The sequence below is a fragment of the Dendropsophus ebraccatus genome, chromosome 6, assembly GCF_027789765.1.
Source record: "Dendropsophus ebraccatus isolate aDenEbr1 chromosome 6, aDenEbr1.pat, whole genome shotgun sequence".
Lineage (NCBI taxonomy): Eukaryota > Metazoa > Chordata > Amphibia > Anura > Hylidae > Dendropsophus > Dendropsophus ebraccatus.
This window is the reverse complement of record NC_091459.1, coordinates 3,941,900-3,952,900: the sequence shown is the minus strand read 5'-3', so window position 1 is coordinate 3,952,900 and position 11,001 is coordinate 3,941,900. Positions and strand designations below refer to the sequence as shown.

The following is an 11,001-nucleotide window of genomic DNA, read 5'->3' as shown; positions in this document are numbered from 1 at the left end:
TCATTTGTACATGTAGATAAATAAATCTCTTAATCTGATCCAGGGATTAATCTGATCGCCATTGAAGTCAGGAAGAAATTTTCTCCCTGCGATGGGGCAATTAGCATCTGCCTCATAGGGGTTTTGCCTTCTTCTGGATCAACACAGTAGGGTTTCCCTAGGTTGAACTTGATGGATTTTTGTCTTCTTTCAACCTTATTAATAACTATGTAACTATTAATAGTTGCCAAATTGAAGAGATCCTTCCGGAAGAAAGATCTATCTATCTATCTATTGACACTTGATGCTGTTTGCAGAACATTACAGTATTCACTTTGCCCTTTAAAACTTGTGAACTAGAGGTTGCAATTACCCAGCAACAAAGGTAAAAGGACAGTAAGTTACACAGAGGAAGCACAGTCCTAAAATAAAGATCAGTGGAAAAATCTCTAGAAATGATGTAAGAGAAGCCTAGGCAGGGATTGGAGTGCGGAGGCTGGAGCAGGCTCTATAAAGTCTCTCCCAGAACAAGCTCAAGAAACAAGGATTAGACGGGAGGAGGAGGAGGAGGAGACAGAAACCCACCGAGCAGACAGAAACTTTCAATCAGTTGAATTCTATTCAAGGTAAGCAGGAAAAGGATTAGCGATGCGCAGTGGGGTCTTCTGTTCCTTATAACATTCCCATCATAAATATATGTATTATTATATATTTTATTCTTATTACAGGTTTTGTATCATTCATGGATTATCAATTTTTTTGTAATAATAAATAGTAATAATCTCTGAATTACCTAAACATTACTATTAGACCCAAAATAAAATACTCGGGAGACTTCATCTAATGTAACTTAATATTCTAAGAATAATCATTCATATAAAGAATATGTTCAATGGTCAAATCCTAGTTGCAGATTCCTAGAACGTGCAGACAGCGCGGCGTCTTTACTGCTTTTTGTTTTCTCTCTAATATCTGAACCTGTCTATCCCAGGTGTACAATACAGAGAGGGAATGATACACAGCTGGTATACACAGTATATACATAATATATGGTATTATAGTTCCTGTGATGATTCTAATATGCAATTAATATCTGATACTTGGGGTTCCCACTTCTGTACCCCAGTCACATCTATAGAATCTGTTGCACCTGTGTGCACAGGTATTTCTATCTACACAGGTAGAGGATATACTTCCCGAACTTTAGCCAGTTTGTAAAGTACAGCAATAAAGCGATGCATCCATCCTCCCAGAGCCCAAGATGAAAACAATTTGCACATGAAAGAAGAGAATCTGTTGATTTATTATTATTATTATTATTATTATTATTATTTATTTCTGCAATAAATGCAAAACTATTTTCTCTCTATCTATTATACTATTTTATTATTTCTTTCTACGCTTGTTGATTTAATTTGCATTCTATTGAGCACAGCTTCTGTAAAGGAAAAAGAAATGTTACAGGTGCTTGTAAGCTGATTATTAATATTATTATTCCCCATGGTGGGACTAGTACAGGATTATCATATTTTATCTTATTTTTCCTGTCATTAAAACCTTTTTATAGCTTATTTTTTCTACTTTATTTCCATGTATATATGATTTGTATCTCCAACAACCAAATCATTTGTTATTATTATTACAATGATGATTTCTTTATTGTTTTCTACAGCATTGACTACTGTTATCATCCAACAACAAGGGTCACATATCAGTGAATTTGCTTGTATGGCAGTGGAGTTATCCCAGTTAGGTTGCTGCTTTAGTGAGAGCTGGGATGTGATTGGCCACTAGGGGCAACTATTCCCCATTCTTTTACACCTGGTTTGATAAATGTCTCTCTTAATGACCCAGTAAAACTTGTTGCAACCTTAAAGGGGTTCTCTGGCAAAAATATTTTTCTTTCAAATAAACAGGTGTCATAAAGTTATATACTGTAGATTTGTAATTTACTTCTAATTAAAAATCTCCAGTCTTCCAGTACTTATCAGCTGCTATATGCGCTGCAGGAAGTGATGAATTCTCTTCATTCCGACACAGTGCTCTCTGCTGCCACCTCTGTCCATGTCAGGAACTGTCCAGAGCAGCAGCAAATCCCCATAGGGAACCTCTCCTGCTCTGGACAGTTCCTGACATGGACAGAGGTGGCAGCAGAGAGCACGGTGTCAGACTGGAAAGAATCCACCACTTCCTGCAGGACATACAGCTGCTCATAAGTACTGGAGAACAGAATTTTTTTTAAATAAAAGTCATTTACAAATCAATATATCTTTTTGAAACCAATTTATTTGAAGGGGAAAAAAATGCTGGAGTACCCCTTTAAGAAACATCTTTAGGACATCTCTAGGCATCTGAACATATGGCAGGAAAAGACAATAGCACATTTGCTAACACCATTTAGTAATATAGAAGTAAATATGGAAAACAATTGGTGCATTCAGTTACCATATTTAACACAGAATTTAAAGGGGTACTCCAGTGGAAAAAAAAAATTCTTTCAAATCAATTGGTGCCAGAAACTGCCAGAGATTCGTAATTTACTTCTATTAAAAATATACAGTCTTCCAGTACTCATCAGCGGCTGTATGTCCTACATATCCATGTCTATGTCTATGACATACAGCAGCTAATAAGTGCTGGAAGACTTGTGATTTTTTTAATAGAAGTAAATTACAAATCTCTGGCACCAGTTCATTTAAAAGATAAAGATTTTGGCTGGAGTACCCCTTTAAAAATTTATTTAATGATTAAAAACATTAAAATATTTGAAGTATAAATTAAAAATGTAAATAACTTTTTGTGCCTTTTATGTAATTTCTTAAAGAGACGGGAAGCTAGAATGCATGAGCAATATTTACTAAACTGTAAAGCTCATAGTTATAATAACTGGGATGTAGTTGTAGCGCAACCAGTAAAAATGGATTTTGTTAAGGGGGATTCTGATTTAAAAAAAAAAAAAAAAAAGATGTGCTAAGGGTGGGAAATGCTATATATCACCTGGTAAATTCCCCGTCATTCCAGCGACAGGGCCCCCCACTAGTCGTCTGGTATCATTTGTCTGACTACTGACATGGCAGCTGATCAGCAGTTTCTGTGTTGGTTCTGGAACAGCTGGTATAGTTATCGGGAGAATATTGAGCATTTATTATATTATGGCATTTCTTCTGCTTGTAGATTTCAGTAGGGTAGGAGGAATAAGGTGCTACCAGGCTGTCTAGCAGTGGGCTCTCCCATCATACACAATGGATAATCACCTTTTCCATCTTATTTTAATCTTGTTAGTTATTCTTAAAAGCTGTTCAATTATTGTGATAATTTAGGGTGCGTTTACACAGACAGATTATCTGACAGATTGAAGCCAAAGCCTGGACCAGACTATAAACAGAGAACAGGTCATACAGGAAAGAATGAGATTTCTCCTCCTTTCAGATCCATTTCTGGCTTTGGCTTCAATAATCTGTCAGTTAAACCTGTCTGTGTAAACGCAGCCTCAGTCGCATAAGTCTCAACTTCAGAGATTCTGTACAATATTTGTTAAATCTTTGTCTTGTAGAAAGAAAGAGAATATAATATAGTGAATACCTGTCTTCATATAGTAATTTAAAATGTCGCTGTCGCTGTGTCGCTGACTGACACAGTGTGGAGTTAGCGTAGGGACCCATGTGAACCAGGCGACCTGCACCTGGTACACGGGGCAATATGGTTTGATCAAATTATATACCAACATCCTGGCGTTGGTTTTTAAACAAAGCCTAGCGGCATTAGTGTCAGCCATAGGTGTGATGTGCAGCAGCTCTTTTCTCTCCATGTCGTAATTTAAAATCTCCCTGACACTTAAAAAAAACAAAAAAAACTTTAACGTGTCAAACATTTTGATCAGTTAGAGGATGAAGTACCCGGCTGAGTGCTTCACTTACTGTAAGCTCAATCTGGCTGCAGCAAATAGTCACCAACCATGTCCTGCACCGAGACCGAGACCACAGATGGCCTAGCTAGCTCTTCCCCCAACACCCAGACCCCAATCGATAAAAACTTTTAATATGTCTCCAGGACATAAAAGTACAAACGAACTATTGCATGTGAAAGACCCACCTGGGTTGAGATGTTGCTGAAAAATGGGTATTTCTTTTTTTTTTCATATCAACTGGTTTTAGAAAGTTATATAGATTTGTAATTTACTTCTATTAAAATCTCTAGTCTTCCAGTACTTATCAGCTGCTGTATGTCATAGACATAGACGTGGATATGCAGGACAAACTGGAAGACTGGAGATTTTTAAATAGAAGTAAATTACAAATCTGTATAACTTTCTGAAACCAATTGATTTGAAAGAAAAATATTTTCGTGGGGTACCCCTTTAATTGCTCAATCATGCAATAAAAGATGGAAATGTCTTGCACACCATTGGATGTTGCTGGACTCTCTTGTACTTGTATGTTCACAAACCGGAATTTGGGGCACCTGGCAAGCTAGCGTGCATCCTCTACCGGACTCCTATCTAAGGTGTTGTTGGACTCTTTTCTCTTTGTTATGTCTGTGAATAGGTTTTATTTTACATACAGATAGTATTTTTGTCAGTATTTTGGGAAGAAAGGATATGCAAAATAGCTCTTACTCCTCTTGAGCAAAGAGATGTCCCTTCAAGCCAAGTCTCACTCAATCTAGGAGTCTTAGATTGTCTTAGTCTTAGGGGATTTTATGCTGAACCAAACAATCTCTCCAGAAGGAAAGATCTCCCATCTGCAGACAGCAGTTTCAGGGTTGTTGCCCCTCATCAGTGCTTAGCAGGGGGTTGGCTGGCAAGTCAGAGGTCTATCAATGAGGGTTAAAGGGGAACTCTCTTTAAAGAGTCCGCCATAAAGATGCATATCCTTTCTTCCCAGAATTCCTAGTGGAACAGCAATGGCCTGTAAGTCTCCACACGTCTTTATGACTAACTCTTAAGGAGACGTGGTACCCCTGTGATATGTAAAAATTTTGGTGAGTATATGTAGCAAAAATCAGGAGTGGAACCAAAAAAGAAAAAAAGAAAGTATAAAGATTTGCCCAGTTTCTGTGTTTTCTATCCATTTCTGACCAACAATGACCAAAATACTGAGCAGAATACTGTGTGTGAACATAGCCTTAAGGCAACAGTGCTCATTTAAAATTTTTGAAGCATCAATTTGAATACAATGATTGATAGAAATATGTCAAGAGATGACTCATATGAAGTTACAGTGTTTCAGTTGCTGTACTTAACTTAAAGGGAACCTGTCACCCTGGCGCTAGGGGCAGAACCCACCTGACCCCCACACCCCAGCCCGATAGAACTCTCAATACTTACCCCTTTCTGCTGCTCCTGCTCCTGATGTAGGTCCTGCTGGGGAGAATTGCCGTCTGCTCATCTGTGCGCTCAATATGCAAATGAGAATAGATGAGTCTGATGTCCATTGGTAATCACTGGAGCAGTGAGGGGGGTAACTATCGGGGGCTCTATCGGGGGAGTTGGGGGAGTTCAGCCCTGGGTGCCAGGGTGGCAGGTTTCCTCTAATATCAGAAGGTAATGGCCCAGAATTTATCAATCTGTGTAAAACAAAAACTGTTCAAATTTGCCCTTAACAACCAATCACATCTCCTTAAGTTATGAATTATGAGCCCAGATTGGATGCAGCTGGAAATGACACAAGTTTTTCTTTTATACGCTGACCTTTGTTCTTGATGAATTGCAGATCACAGGTAACAGACAACTGGAATATCAATGTATATGTAATCAATGATAAAAGCTTTTGTGGTATCCGAACATGTTTGCAGCCGATCAAATCAAGATGTTCAGTGCTATTTCCTCCCTTAAAATTATCAGTCAGTTGCAGCTTGTACTGTCAGTGACCTATACATATATAGATACTATAGATACATATATAGATACTATATATACACATATACATATATAGATACTATAGATACATATATAGATACATATATATATATATATATACAGTGTGTATATATATATGTATATATATATATATATATATATATATATATATACATATATACATTTATACACATATAGATACTATTACTTTACATTGGATTATAGCCTGGAGTTATGGTGCGTTTACACAGACAGATTTATTTGACAGATCTTTGAAGCCCAAACCAGGAACAGACTATAAACAGGGATCAGGTCATAAAGGAAATACTGGGATCTATCCTCTTTTCAAATCCATTCCTGAGTTTGGCTTCCAAAATCTGTCCAATAAATCTGTGTAAACGCAGCATTAGTGCAGCCAGTAAATATGTTGTAAAATGCTATATTTTTCCTACATATTAACGAATCAATTCAACCTCGCAGAACCAATTGTTTAGGCCACATTGTCAGATGATTTGCAGACCCCTACTAATATGGATTAAAGGTTACTGATCATGGCTATGTTTCTTCTACATTTTTTCCTCTACATTTTTCAAAAGAAAAAATTACGTCCGTCATTTGGCTGTTTGTCCCTCGTCAGTGCAGTGACAGCTGTCGGTCCATTATTCTGGACAGATTACCCTTTGTCTTTAATTGAAAAGTCCATTGAATTTAATAGTAAAAACGGTGAAAGAACGGTGAAAAAAGAAAAACTGTGTGTGATCAACTAAAAAATAATGTTCGGTGTTTGCAATAGGCGTCCGAAAATAATTGTCATGATCATTATATTATTATTATTATTATTTGTTTATTTGTATTATACTGACAAGGTCCATTATTTTATGCACTGTGCGCATTGGACGTCCGTCCGGCTTCAATGCATTACATAGAAATCAACAAAATTGTGTGAAAAATGGACGCCTTTTCTGCTTTTTGAACGGCGTGTGAACATATCTGCTGGTTTACCAAATATTTAAAAAGAACTATGAGAGGCCACATACAGTTCACACACAGGATTTCCATCAGTATTTTTTCAACCAAAACCAGAAGTAGAGCTGACAGGGCAAATTATAATGGGAAGATTTGCAGAGTTTCTGTGTTTTCAACCCACTCCTGGCTTTGTTTAAAAAAAGACGGATAGAAATACTGTGTGAACACAGCCAATGACAAACTGCAGAAAAAGAGTGGAAGTACAAAGTAAGTACCATGCTAGATAGTACACTGGTATAATTCTAAATAACTTACTATTTTTTAAAAGAACGGCCATTGTTTTCCATGAAAATGAAATGCATTGAAATCAATGAAACAGTGTCCGTTTTATCGGTACGCTGTGTGAACATAGCCTAAGACTTTAGTAGATTATTTCCAGGAAATAGATCCTAGAGAGTTGGGTTGGGTGCTCTTCTCTAATTCAGAACTATTCCAAATAATATTTAATGCGTCCTCAGTCATATGGCATCGTCCATTTAATTCAGAATTGTTTTTCTACGGTAAAACTTCCCATGAAGTAACAAACCTATAAATCTTCCTAGTATCTGGGCAGCCCACTTAGTGTACTGAGAGAAGGGAAGTAACAATTCACTGTGTATCCTTCATACTAAATATATCATTCTCCTGGATGCCACCCGCCCTCTAGGTCAGACGTGTTTAGGTTAGGAGTTTAATCTCCTGGTCTATGCATTCTCTTTAGCATTTTATACATAAGCTCAGTAGTTTGAAAGAGGTTAGAGTGGCAAGGAAAAATTATTGAAACCTTTGGAATTACCTTAAAGGGGATGTGTCACCTTAATTACCTGTTACTGATTGGAGTCACAGACTAAAAATTGTTCTTTTATTCAAATCTGTTTCTATTTTCTGACTTTAATTTTATTTATTTCACTTTCTTTACATTGTTATGGGGGCGGCCATATTGCCTGGACTGTTTTTAACAGCATTTAGTGACACGCTTTACAGCAAGATTCATGGATATAGACGACAATAGACAGACTCTGTCCCCCTGAGATGAATGTGAGACATTACTGAGCGTGCTATGTGACCTGTGAAGAGGTCATTCCACAGGGAGCTGCTATTGTCTTCTCTATCTACTGGTGTCACATACTGGTGTCATAATTCCCATACAGCCAAAGTACCCCTAAAAATTGTGTTTGACCCACGCCTTGCTGGGAGGTATAATTTGGTTGAGATCAATTCTAGAGAACTAGCTAATATACCCAGTGGAGAACAAGAATGTGAATAATTCCCACATGGGGTAGGGGTTCCCCTGTATTGAGAATCCTGTTGAATGCTAGGCATCCAGGGTTATTGAATTTTGAGGGTCTATGCAGCGCAGGATAAAACTCAAAACACCTTTGCTGCTTAAACTCACAGGATCTCTTAGAAAGCGTACTCACCGCAATGTAATTGCTATTACTGGCTTGGGTGAGCTGAACTAGCCTGCCTGGGTGATTGAGCAATTTGGTATACGCTCACCAATATTCTGTCCACCCCACCCCCCCCCCCCAATATGCTCACTAACATAGAATATGTTGATGAGGCTATTCTATATTAGAGTATGTTCACACCACACCACAGATTCCGTAGCTCGCCCTGCTAGCATCTCCGCCTGTGCCGTAGACTCCATTCTATGCACAGGCAGATTATGCTGTCCGTCCAAAGGATGAACAGGTTCATTCTACGGCAAAAGGTGTAATCCGCCCGTGCATAGAATGGAGTCTATGGCACAGGTGGCGGAATCCGTGGCAGGTCATCCGCCCAGATTCTGTATTGTGAACAGCGCCCTCAGTGAGAATACCGCTCAATCACCCTGTGAGATTGTGCAGCAAAGGTGTCTTTTTTCCTGCGCTGCATAAACCCTTGAAATTAAATAACCCTGGATGGGGCATTGTCTAGCACTCAATACAGGGGAACCCCTACCCCATGTAGGAGCTCTTGTATAAGCTGTCGTCTTTATCATGATGAGCCCAGCTGGGCAGGTAGACATGCTCTAAATTGTATATTACAAGTGTGAATATAATGCATTGCAAAAAGAGCACAAGAGACAGCTATAAGTGTAAGGGTACTATTACACCAACAGATCTAACGAAAGATTATCTGCCAAAGATTTGAAGCCAAACCCAGGAGTGGATTTGAAAAGAGGAGAAATCCAGTCTTTCCTTTATGACCTGTTCTCTGTTTATAGTCTGTTCCTGGGTTTGGCTTCAAATCTTTGGCAGATAATCTTTTGTCAGATCTGTTGGTGGAATAGTACCCTTAGGGTGGCATTTATTAAGTCCGGCATTTTTTACACCGGACTTATAAATGCCCCCGCAGCTCCGGCGCTACGGAGATTTATGTAGAGGCGGTCTGCCTGTACATAAATCCCGTGCGCGTTGGTGCGCACCGCCGACAACCTATGCCAGCTGAGGACTGGAGTAGGCTTTCGCCGTATATTTGGGCGGAACGGATGGTAAATCGCACGGACTCTGAGTCCGCGCCCTCCGTTGCGCCCACTACACGCCCCCTTTCCGCCCCCCTGGCGTACTCGGCGGAAAGTGCAGATTTGCGAATATTTTATTCGCAAATCGGCCATTTGCGTATAAAAAAAAAATACGCAAATCGGCACTTTCCGCCGAAAATCATCCGTTCGCAGGATGATACATGTGGCCCTAAGTGTCTATATGGGGATATTTTATTCGCATCTTGTTCACATTTAGTTTCTACAATTTTAACTTGTATAATAAAGGTGAAACTTTAAGCCACTGGAGAAAATGGGGTATATGAGCTAGTTCTGTAGAATTGACCTCACACACAGACATTAGCATACATGTATACACACAGACATCATCACACATGTATACACACACATCAGCACACAGGTATACACAGACATCAGCACACATGTATACACACAGACATCAGCAACCATGTATACACACACATCAGCTCACAGGTATACACAGACATCAGCACACATGTATACACACAGACATCAGCACACATGTATACACACAGACATCAGCAACCATGTATACACACACATCAGCTCACAGGTATACACAGACATCAGCACACATGTATACACACAGACATCAGCACACATGTATACATACAGACATCAGCACACATGTATACACACAGACATCAGCACACATGTATACACACTGATCAGCACATATGTATACACACAGACATCAGCACACATGTATACAGACTGATCAGTACACATGTATACACACTGATCAGCACACATGTATACACACTGATCAGCACACATGTATACACACAGATCAGCACATGTATACACATTGATCAGCACACATGTATACACACAGATCATCACACATGTATACACACTGATCATCACACATGTATACACACAGACATCAGCACACATGTATACACACTGATCAGCACACATGTATACACACAGACATCAGCACTCATGTATACACACTGATCAGCACACATGTATACACACTGATCAGCACACATGTATACACACTGATCATCACACATGTATACACACAGACATCAGCACACATGTATACATACAGACATCAGCACACATGTATACACACAGATCAGCACACATGTATACACACTGATCAGCACACATGTATACACACAGACATCAGCAACCATGTATACACACTGATCAGCACTCATGTATACACACTGATCAGCACACATGTATACACACTGATCAGCACACATGTATACACACAGACATCAGCACACATGTATACACACAGACATCAGCACACATGTATACACAGAGATCAGCACACATGTATACACAGAGATCAGCACACATGTATTCACAGAGATCAGCACACATGTATACACACAGACATCTGCACACATGTATACACACTGATCAGCACACATGTATACACACAGACATCAGCACACATGTATACACACAGACATCAGCACACATGTATACACACAGACATCAGCACACATGTATACACACAGACATCAGCACACATGTATACACAGAGATCAGCACACATGTATACACAGAGATCAGCACACATGTATACACACAGACATCAGCACACATGTATACACAGAGATCAGCACACATGTATACACAGAGATCAGCACACATGTATACACACAGACATCAGCACACATGTATACACACT

At 39.1% G+C, this 11,001-nt stretch overlaps 1 protein-coding gene across 1 annotated transcript in view; it reads left to right on the top strand.

Annotated features, from left to right (window-relative positions):
- Positions 1 to 538: 538 nt before the first annotated feature.
- Positions 539 to 11,001, top strand: part of OSTN (osteocrin) — a 44,468-nt gene continuing 34,005 nt past the window's right edge. The window contains exon 1 of the mRNA XM_069973375.1: positions 539 to 605. The gene's annotated coding sequence lies outside the window, so the exon portion shown is untranslated. The remainder of the gene's footprint in view (positions 606 to 11,001) is intronic.